Raw genomic sequence first — 10,516 nt, 5'->3', positions numbered from 1 at the left:
TGTATGAGAGAGAGAGAGAGAGAGAGAGAGAGAGAGAGAGAGAAAGTGTCTAAATTTTTGAACAGCAGATACAGAAAGAAATCTCACAAGAAGTTCCCATTCCCTCTTCTAACTAAAGCAGAACAGCCTGTCGATACAGCTACATTGAACCTGCCTGCAAGGTTATCTCCAGAAGGGAGATATTGCATGTAAATTGTGTAAATAAACTTTATCCAAATTTTCCATTTATCTTCCCCTGAAGTCCATTTTTCTGGTAGAAGCCCTTTCTCCCTTCTCCCTTGCCCCTACTAAATTGTTACATAAACTGTCTATAGATGCTTAGTTTCTTCATCTGAATACTTCCACAAATTATAAATCAAAATTTCTTTCTTTTTTCCTGTTTATCTATCTATTCACTCACAGGCTCCTGGTGACAGAGCCAAAGTTGACTCAGGGAAAGATTTTCTTCCAGCAGGTGTCTGTATGTGTATATTTCCAGTGGGAAGGAAGGATGACAAGAGAATTTTCTCCTTGCGCCATCCAGAAATCACGGAGCTGGTAACTGAAGTATAATACGAAAGGTATTTGGTCCTTGTCCCTGGACTAAATCCAAACTAAAAGAATGTGACATTTTTCTGAAAGTAGAGATTTTCTTGGGTTGACAGCTTAGTGAGGAACAGTTTGGCATTTTGACATTGATATTTCTAATACTGCAACAGCATTCTTTAAAGAAACTTCCATTTGGGGGTAGCGCAATTTTGGAATTTCATCTAACTTAAGTTGGAGCCACATTCTGTTTCATAATCAAAAATCATTTTAAATAATCAGACTTAAGGGAAGAATTGGAAAACCTTGGAATTTACTAAATAATAGGATTGCTTTCATCACAATCCCCTGTTAATGACTTTGAGTTTATGCCATTGAGGATATTTAGGGTAGGGGCTCAAACAGCCTCAAGATGAGGCTGAGAACAAAAATGAGGTTGGTCATCGGAAAGACCAAGTGATCAGAGGGCCAGATGTTTTATTTCTTTCTCTTTCAGATTTATTTATTTGAAAGGCAGAATTGGAGAGGTGAAGGGAGAGGGAGAAGGAGAGGGAGAGGAAGAGAGGAAGAAAGAGGGAGAGAGGGAGAGAGAGAGAGCGCGCACGCTCTTCCATCCACTGGTTCACTCCCCAGATGGCCACAATGGTCAAGGCTGGGCCAGACTGAAGCCAGGAGCCAGGAGCTTCTTCTGGGTCTCCCAAGTAGGTGCAGGGAGCCAAGCACTTGGGCCATCTTCCACTGCTTTCCTAGGCTCATTAGCAGGGAGTTGGATTGAAAATAGACCAGCAGTGGACTCAAACTGGTGCCCATACGGATGCTGGTGTCGCAAGTTGTGGCTTCTATCCGCTATGCTACAACACCTGCCCCAGAGTAGGACTTTTGAGCCCTCCCCACTGACCTCTGTAAAGGGAAGAGGAAACTGGAAATTAAGGTCTATGAATCTCCTGGACAAGATCTGATGAGCTTCCAAGTTGCTGAATAAGTGGAAGCGCTGAGCAAAGGGACAGGGGAGCTACACATGTTGCACTCCGTACCTTGCCTTGTGCATGATGTCCATCTAGCCAGCAGAAGGCAACAACGCAGAATAGAGTCCCTTATGTCAAAACCCTCACCAAATTAGAGTTGAGAAGAACCATAAAGAAGCTCTCACCTCTCCTATGCGCATTTCTGAAATACCCACATGCCTACTTGTAATAAGCTTATCTCAGGAATTTTCTCTGCCCACAGTATTTCAGATAAGCCAGGATAGCAATCAGTGGCTGTTTCCACCAATAAAATAGTGATTCTGACTTCTTCAGTGAGTTCCTGAGACCAATGAGCTTTATCTCTAAGCTGTTGACTTGGGTTTCTTTCTTTCTCTGTCTTTAAAAACTCTCCTGATTTCCCCGACGTGTGCCTATGTTTTTTATAACTTGCGCATCCTTAGTTATAACCCTTTGCTGCATCCAAGTGAAATATTTTCCCCCCAGAAGTCTTGTTTCATTAAATTTCTTTTTTTTTTTTTTTCAGGTGGAGATAACATGGTGTCTAAAAAGTAGAATTCAAAGCAAAACCTCCCAGGCGGTATGGACCCTCTTAGGAGCCTGTTGCCTCCCCTCTCCCATGAGTCGCCCTTCCGCTTCAATGAATCTTCCTCTCCTTTTTGTTTGATTTCTCTGATTTTCCTTGATAATTTGTTTTTAAAGGATAGAACCCTCCTGATGAGTACTCTTGTTTTATATATATGCTTCATCTGTGCACTTGATTTAAGAAATGGAATAGGACCCCCACATTGTAAAGAATGAAAAGAGAGTCTGCCTTCAAGGGCTCCAGCCAGCCACACACCTAAACATCATGGTTCCATTTCAAGACATTTTTAAACCTGTAGGCAAATCACATGAGGAACATTCAAACCTCCCAGCTTAATCTTTTTTTTTCTTTTAAGGATTTATTTATTTATTTGGAAGTCAGAGTTACACACAGAGAGAAAAGGCAGAGAGAGAGAGAGAGGTCTTCTGCGCGCTGGTTCACTCTCCAATTGGCCGCAATGGCTGGAGCTGTGCTGATCCGAAGCCAGGAGCCAGGAGCTTCTTCCGGGTCTCCCACGTGGGTACAGCGGCCCAAGGACTTGGACCATCTTGTACTGCTTTCCTAAGCAATAGCAGAGAGCTGGATCGGAAGTAGAGCAGCCGAGACTTTAACCATTGCCCACATGGGATGCCGACACGGCACAGCTCCGGCCGTTGTGGCTAATTGGAGAGTGTGAACCATCAGATGGAAGACCTCTCTCTCTCTCTCTCTCTCTCTCTCTCTCTCTCTCTTCCTCTCCTTCTGTCTCTGTGTAACTCTGACTTTCAAATAAATAAATAAACCCTACTTTATAGCTATAGTAAGTTGAACAGCATGATACTGGTATGCAAACAGGCCCACTGATGGGGCTCTGAGAAATAACAGGGCCTTTTATGAGTTCTTCCATTTATCCAATGAAGGGAATTTATTTTTGGATTGTGAGAGTAAGGTTCTAACAGTTCTTGTAGATACTGGAGCAATGCTGTCAACCTTAGCCCCAGTGATTTTAAATGTCACCTGCTTTGGAGCAATAGTGGGGATTTCTTAAGAAACCTCAAAAATGTTTTCATGTCTTTACCTAATACTTTTACATCTCAGTCCTTTGCAGGAAATTTCTTTCTACTTACTAATTTTGTTCCACTTCACCTTCTTGGCAATGAAGAAGGTGCAATGTTTGGAAAAATATGGTGCAGGAATCTCTTTCGTCCAAAAAGGGAAAATAATTTTAGAATTTGAAAAGAAACAGATAAAATTAGACCAACCGTAGAGTCCTCTGGTTCTGCTAATTCTTTCAATTGCTAAGTCATTTTCTGCTGCAGAGTTAAACAAAATTTAGCTTCCTTTTATTTGATAAAATAAACTTTTCTTTATGGAAAAAACTGTCAAAAGATATAAGTAGGTTTCATTGTGTACACACTATTAAGATTCAGATCAAGCAATCAAAACCATTACTCAGAATTAACCAGTACTTTTAAACAAAGAAGCACTATTGGACATTAAACTCATTGTTAAAGATTGCAAAACACCAGGTCTAATTTCATCATCCCATGTGTCAGTCCCTTTAACACCCCAATACTGCAAAACAAAAACAAGACAAACCAAACCAACTAAACAACAATAACAAATCCCTAATGGCTGGGGGTGGTGATTTGCCCAAGATCGATGGATAATATAATAATAGATAAGATAAATAATAAGATAGATAATATCATAATATTATTATAATTGGCACCCAGGTGTCCCAAACCAATAAATACACTTTTTTTTACCTTAACTCAACTGGCAGCAAATTCTTCACTATTGTTGATTCATATAGAATATTCTTTAGTATCCCAGTTGACCAAGGCAGCCAATAATTTTTTGGCTCCTTTTGGGAAGGCCAACAAAATTTACCTGGACAGTAGTGCCTCAGGGCTATATTGAAAGTCCTATTTTTTGTAAGTCCTAAAGACTGAACTGGAAGACATAATTTTCCCTTATAACTCCAATTTACTGCAATATGTAGATGTCCTCCTCTGCTGCTCTCCCTTGAACATAGGTAACGTGTGAAAGAGAAATTATAAACTTGTAAAAACTCCTAGCTACTAAATATTATAAGGTATCCAAGGAGTAAGTACAATTGGCAAAACCCAAGTGAAATATGTAGGCCACATAATTTTAGAAAATGGACTATATTTAGGTCCAGAAAGGACACAAGGAATCTTAGAGTTTCTGCCAATTCCATGGGTCTCTTGGACCTGCTAGTTATGGTGACAAGTGGTTCCCTAACTTTTCCCACTGACCCAACTTCTCCATGCTTTGCTTTAGCCACAAAACATTCTATTTTTTAGAAGACACTGAAGATGGTGGCTTTTGATAGATTAAAAAAGGGAGTATTAAATTCCCAGGCCTGTGGATAACATGGTTTTCAACTCTTTTTGTGTATGAAAAAAGACAGAAATATGTTGGTAACCTTAACACAAATACATAGCAATCAGTATTGCCCCATCGGGTACTAGTCAGCAACTAGATCCACTAGACTGTGGTTAACAACCTTGTCTGAAGGTGGTGCCTGTTATAACCTTATTGGTCAAATCCACCATAGAAATAGTCATGGGGTGCCGGCATTGTGACGTAGAGTTAAGCTGCCACCTGAGATGCCAGTATTCCATATGGGCCCTGGTTCAGGTCTGGCTGCTCCACTTCTGAGCTACACCCTGCTAATAATGCATCTGGGAAAGCAGCAGCAGACGGCCCACGTGCTTGGGCCCTGCAACCATGTGGGGGACCCAGATGAAGCTCCTGGCTCCCAACTCCTGGCTTTGGCCAGGGAACCAGGGGATGGAGGATCTCTCTCTCTCTCTCTCTCTCTCTCACACTAACTCTGCCTTTCAAAGAAAAAAATAAATCTTTTAAAAATAATCATGAGGGCCAGCGCCACGGCTCACTAGGCTAATCCTCCGCCTGTGGCGCTGGTACCATGGGTTCTAGTCCCGGTTGGGGCGCCGGTTCTGTCCCAGCTCTTTCAGGCCAGCTCTCTGCTGTGGCCCGGGGAAGGCAGTGGAGGATGGCCCAAGAGCGTGGGCCCTGCACCCCATGGGAGACCAGGAGAAGCACCTGGCTCCTGGCTTCAGATCAGTGCAGCGCGCTGGTTGTAGTGGCCATTTGGGGGGTAAACCAACGGTACAGGAAGACCTTTCTCTCTGTCTCTCTCTCTCTCTCACTCTCTAACTCTGCCTGTTAAAAAAAAAAAAATAGTCATGTGATGGGATTGCCCTTGACCATTTTTGCGCCCTATACGCAACATCTTTTTTCTTCAAGTCACCTCATGGCTAACAAAATCCCACTAAACGCTGCTTCATGTTACTCTCTTTTTAACAATCTTAATCCTGCCACCCTCCTTCCTCTTTCCTTGGACAAAACACCACCTGCCCAACTGACTAATGGATCACCTTTTGACTATTCAAAAGCCTTGGGCAATGTTGAGGTGTCCTGGCTCACAGACGGCTGTGAGTTAGTACCACTCCCTCTGAAATGCTGGAGGCAGCCCCACGGCCTTCAGCTACTTCTGCCCAGCAGAGGGAGCTGCTTGCCTTTACTTGAGGTTGCTTTCTTGCCAGTGGGAAGTTGCTAACATTTACAGAGAGCCAATATGAATTTGGAGCCGCTCGTGATTTTGGAATATTATGAAAGCAGAGAAATTTTCTTACTTCCAATGAAACAAAATAAATAATGGGTCATATGTAAAAAATTCATTTTATGAAACAGAGCAACCTGCTACTCTGGATTCCAGGCCATTAAAAATTAGGCTCTATGGGAACTAGAAGAAATCACATTGCTCATTATATTGCAAAAATTGCTGCCTTTCAAACCCCGCTGATACAATCTCTGTCATGTCTCAGCTGGAAAATTTCCAGTTGATGAACTTAAAACAATTACTAAAGACTCAAAACTAGGCAGCAGAACCCAAAAAACAGGAATGTAGAACTAATGATTTTGTGATTTTTGAAAGCTATTATTTGAACAAAATGACAGCCCATCCAGCTAGACTCTACGAAATTTCTATTATTAACTACCAAACATGACTTAAGTCATGGGCTACAGAAAACATGATTACCTTTATGAAACAGTATTTATTGGTAGGAAAATGTTAAAGGTGGCCTGAAAGTGCTTAACTAGCCTGCCCCAGCTACCCTAAATTCAACCCTGGAATGCCAAAGCCAACAGATCCTGACAATTTTGACAAACCTGAGAGATTCAAGGTTTGAAGGATGGACTATGTCCAGTTACCTCCCTCACATGGGTATAAATAGCCTTTAGTCTTTCTGTATGTTCTTTTGTTGGCTTGAAGCATTTCCTTGTAGAGCAGCCACAGCTTCAGCAGTGGCAAAGATTCTATTTGAAAGAACCACCCCCACCTGGGAAGCTACCTTTGAGTACAACAATGACAGAGGAACCCATTTCACCACACAAATTATGGGTGCTGTTTGGCTGTTCTCACAACGTTTTCATCATGCTCATCATCCCTAGACATCCAGATGAGTAGAATGCACAAACTGTACTCTCAAGGCTCAAGTAGCAAATTTTTCAGAAACATTGCAATTGTAGTCAAATACCTTATCTTCAATACTTTTTAATTTAAGACCTACCCCTTTTTGATTACAAGGACTTGGATCATTTGCAATCATCACTGGATGTCCCATACATTTTTCTCCCTGTTTCTTTGACCTTCAATTAACAAAGATGAGATACATCATTATTGCAAAGTGATAATTATAACTATAGATTAGAATTACACTGTGGTAGATTAATCTTTCCACAGTGTGCTCCTGAGAGGTGAATAGGTTAAACACCACTACCTGCTACCTGAAGATTTTGTCTGTTGGAAGAGACCTTTACAGAAGAACTCTCTCCAGCATCCTTAGAAAGGACAGTGGCCGGCGCCGCGGCTCACTAGACTAATCCTCCGCCTTGCGGCGCCGGCACACCGGGTTCTAGTCCCCGTCGGGGCACCGGATTCTGTCCCGGTTGCCCCTCTTCCAGGCCAGCTCTCTGCTGTGGCCAGGGAAGGCAGTGGAGGATGGCAATGCTTGGGCCCTGTGCTGGCAAAAGGAAGATCTTTCTCTCTGTCTCTCTCTCTCACTATCCACTCTGCCTGTCAAAAAAAAATAATAAAAAAAAGAAAGGACAGTATCAGGTCCTGCCAACTAACGTTGCTCTGCCAAGCTTTAAGAAGTTGATCCTGGGAAAATGTATGTCATTTATAGAAGGCACCAACTCCTGATTAGACCTTAGACCTGCACTTTTGTGGACAAATTAGAACTAAAAGTTTCTAGGAAGCAAAGCAGAGGTCATTGATGTAGACAGCTCTTCCGAGATGACTAGTCAGGCCTGTGTGTTCACCTTACTCGCTTCCTCTATTCCCTGGAGTGACAGTGCCATTATCTACGTCTCCCAGCCTCTTGCCAGCAATGGAAACATTACTGACTATTGGGGTGTGCTGTACTAGTGACCCCTTAGTTTATCGAGTAACAAATTTCACTGGAATTCCAAATTCCAATCACACACAAGAAGATAACAGGCAACAAAGTTCCAGAAAGAATCATCAGGTTCTCCATGATTATTTGATTATCCTCAGGCCTAGGTTCATGACTCAAACCCATTTTGTTTGCTAATATTTTTACTCTGTTTGTCCTTTTGAAACTTTGTGCTTATTACTGACAAATTTCTAAATAAATACAACTCCTAATGGGAATGCTGGCCCAGCGCTTTGCGATGACAAAGCCTAAGGAAGGGAAAAAATTTAATTTAACAATGAACTCCTTGTATGCTTAGCTTGATCATTTCTCCTTTGGGTCCCCTATGTTGCTCAGATATTGCTGAAAGTATTTCTTTTCTTAGATGCTTAGTAGTAAACATTTTCCCTCTAACTTGGGATCAGACCAATCGTTTTCCTGTGCCAAGGCAATATGGGGGGACTAGGCGGGAAGTTATTTACAAATACATGAGCTGGGAAATGTTCTCACAATCTCTGTCTCGTAGCCCTCCATTTTAATTCCATTCCCTTACGTATCAGTCTGATTCGTTCACTTTCCCATCACACACCTGTGTCTCATCTGAAACCAGGAAGGAGATGCTCTAATGAACCAAAACTAAACCAGAAGTTAAACTCCAGGTGGAGGTGCCATAAAACTAGAAAATCTCACGCACACTAAACCCCACCCAAGCTCCACCCTGTTTGTATATTCAATTAGGGGTCCACACCCTTCCCAGCCAGGGGGCATTGCATGTGGAAATGGCCCTTCATCTTTTGGTCTCTTGCCCATTTTGCTGCTCTGGGTCCTTCTCTTGCCTTCTTCTACATACTCTCTCCTCCTGGGCCCTCTCATGGGGAGCTTTTCTCCTGGTGGGGAGGTCACACTTATGCATGAAAGTATATTTACTCTCTCACTTTAAATTTATGCACATTACTTATGTCTCTATTTTGTTTCTTATTTCAAAAGGGGCAAGAGCTTGGAAGGAAAACCAGGAAATGTATTTCCATAAAAAAGGGACAATCAAGCTTGACTGAATGGTTGGTCAATGATGCTTTCTGGGAAAGATCTTTATCAGAGGGGGAAAGAATGAGAGAAGAGAAATGATTAGAACTTGATTTGAAGGTTGGAGAATTATGAAAATACAAGTGTATTTCTGGGGCTTCATTATTTCAACCAAAGCTTAATAAAAGCAACTGGTGTATGCTGTTTTTTTCTTTGTAATATTTACATCCCATTTGTGTTATTAACGTAATAACTGTCAAGGCAATCAAAACAGGTTTACTTAAGGTACAACTAAGCTGTGAGAACAATGCAGTTTAATTAAGAACAAAGAATTTTATGTCCCTCTCCCTTGATAATTCCTACAAAAATGGCACACAAGTTGTCAGAGATCATGATTTTCTCCAGTATGTTACTCTGTCATCCCCTAAGGGAGGGGTGTCAAGTTTTCTGGGTCATATATCCCTTTGACTTTTTTTTTTTTTTTTTTTTTTTTTGACAGGCAGAGTGGACAGTGAGAGAGAGAGACAGAGAGAAAGGTCTTCCTTTGCCGTTGGTTCACCCTCCCAATGGCAGGAGCCAGGTGCTTCTCCTGGCCTCCCATGGGGTGCAGGGCCCAAGCACTTGGGCCATCCTCCACTGCATTCCCTGGCCACAGCAGAGAGCTGGCCTGGAAGAGGGGCAACCGGGACAGAATCCAGCGCCCCGACCGGGACTAGAACCCGGTGTGCCGGTGCCGCAAGGTGGAGGATTAGCCTAGTGAGCCCAGCGCCAGCTTTCCCTTTGACTTTTTTAAAGAGTTATTTGAAAGACCAAGTTACAGAGAGAAGCGGGGTGGGGGGAAGGGGAGGGATGATTGCAAATGGTTGCAATGGCCAGGATTGGGTCAGGCCGAAGTCAGGAGCCAGGAGTTGCATCTGGGTCTCCCACATGGATGGCAGGCCCCAAGTGCTTGGGCCATTTTCTGCTGCCTTCTCAGGAACATTAACTGCTGAACTTGTGCTCATATGGGATGCCCGTGTCATAGGTGGTAGCTTAACCAGCTGCATCACAATGCTACCACCCCCCCTGACATTCTGGCAATACCAGAATGTGTAACTGAGAACAAAAGTACAATAAAAATGGTTTTCAGACAATAAAAAAATACATTCAATTACAGAAGAAATCAAGTATCAAATGATTTATTTGTAGTATAGTAAAGTAATAATACATCAAATACTAAAATCTAAATGTGAATGTAATTGCTACCACAACTTTGAACTAGTGGTCAACGTAAAGTGATATTTTAGATATTTGCAACAACTATAAACTGATCAGAAAATATCCACGATTCCTTTTTTTTTTTTAACCTTCATAAATGAAGGAATTGCTGAATTTCAGTTGTGGCTTAGTGAAGACAAAGATGTGAGTTTTTCACAACACCAGTTCATGAACTCTAAGAATTCCTTCCATGGAGTCCTTGGAACTCCATAGATCCCTGGTTAATGCACCCAGAGACATTATGTCATCTGCAAGAGGAGACCTGGCATTACTGTTGGTTATGAGAAATAATTGTAGAACTGTTTAAGAGTTAAATAGTGGTTAACGAAGGGAAGTAACAATCAGTTACAGAAAGGACTTAAACACCAAGAAAAATTTAAATAAAGAATATGATTGACAAGTGAATTAAAATTTATATTCAGGCCGGCGCCGTGGCTCAATAGGCTAATCCTCCACCTTGCGGCGCCGGCACACCGGGTTCTAGTCCCGGTTGGGGCGCCGGATTCTGTCCCGGTTGCCCCTCTTCCAGGCCAGCTCTCTGCTGTGGCCAGGGAGTGCAGTGGAGGATGGCCCAGGTGCTTGGGCCCTGCACCCCATGGGAGACCAGAAAAAGCACCTGGATCCTGGCTCCTGCCATCGGATCAGCGTGGTGCGCCGGCTGCAGCGGC

The 10,516-nt window shown here is 42.5% G+C and overlaps 1 long non-coding RNA gene across 1 annotated transcript; it reads left to right on the top strand.

Moving 5' to 3' along the window:
- Positions 1-1,953: 1,953 nt before the first annotated feature.
- Positions 1,954-8,797, top strand: LOC138844657 (uncharacterized). The gene is made up of 2 exons (XR_011380823.1): positions 1,954-2,088; positions 8,556-8,797. It is a non-coding gene; the product is annotated as an uncharacterized lncRNA (long non-coding RNA).
- The last annotated feature ends 1,719 nt before the right edge of the window (positions 8,798-10,516 follow it).

This window comes from Oryctolagus cuniculus, chromosome 12, assembly GCF_964237555.1.
Source record: "Oryctolagus cuniculus chromosome 12, mOryCun1.1, whole genome shotgun sequence".
Lineage (NCBI taxonomy): Eukaryota > Metazoa > Chordata > Mammalia > Lagomorpha > Leporidae > Oryctolagus > Oryctolagus cuniculus.
Note: the sequence above shows the minus strand (reverse complement) of the source record. Positions and strands in the feature narration are given on the sequence as shown.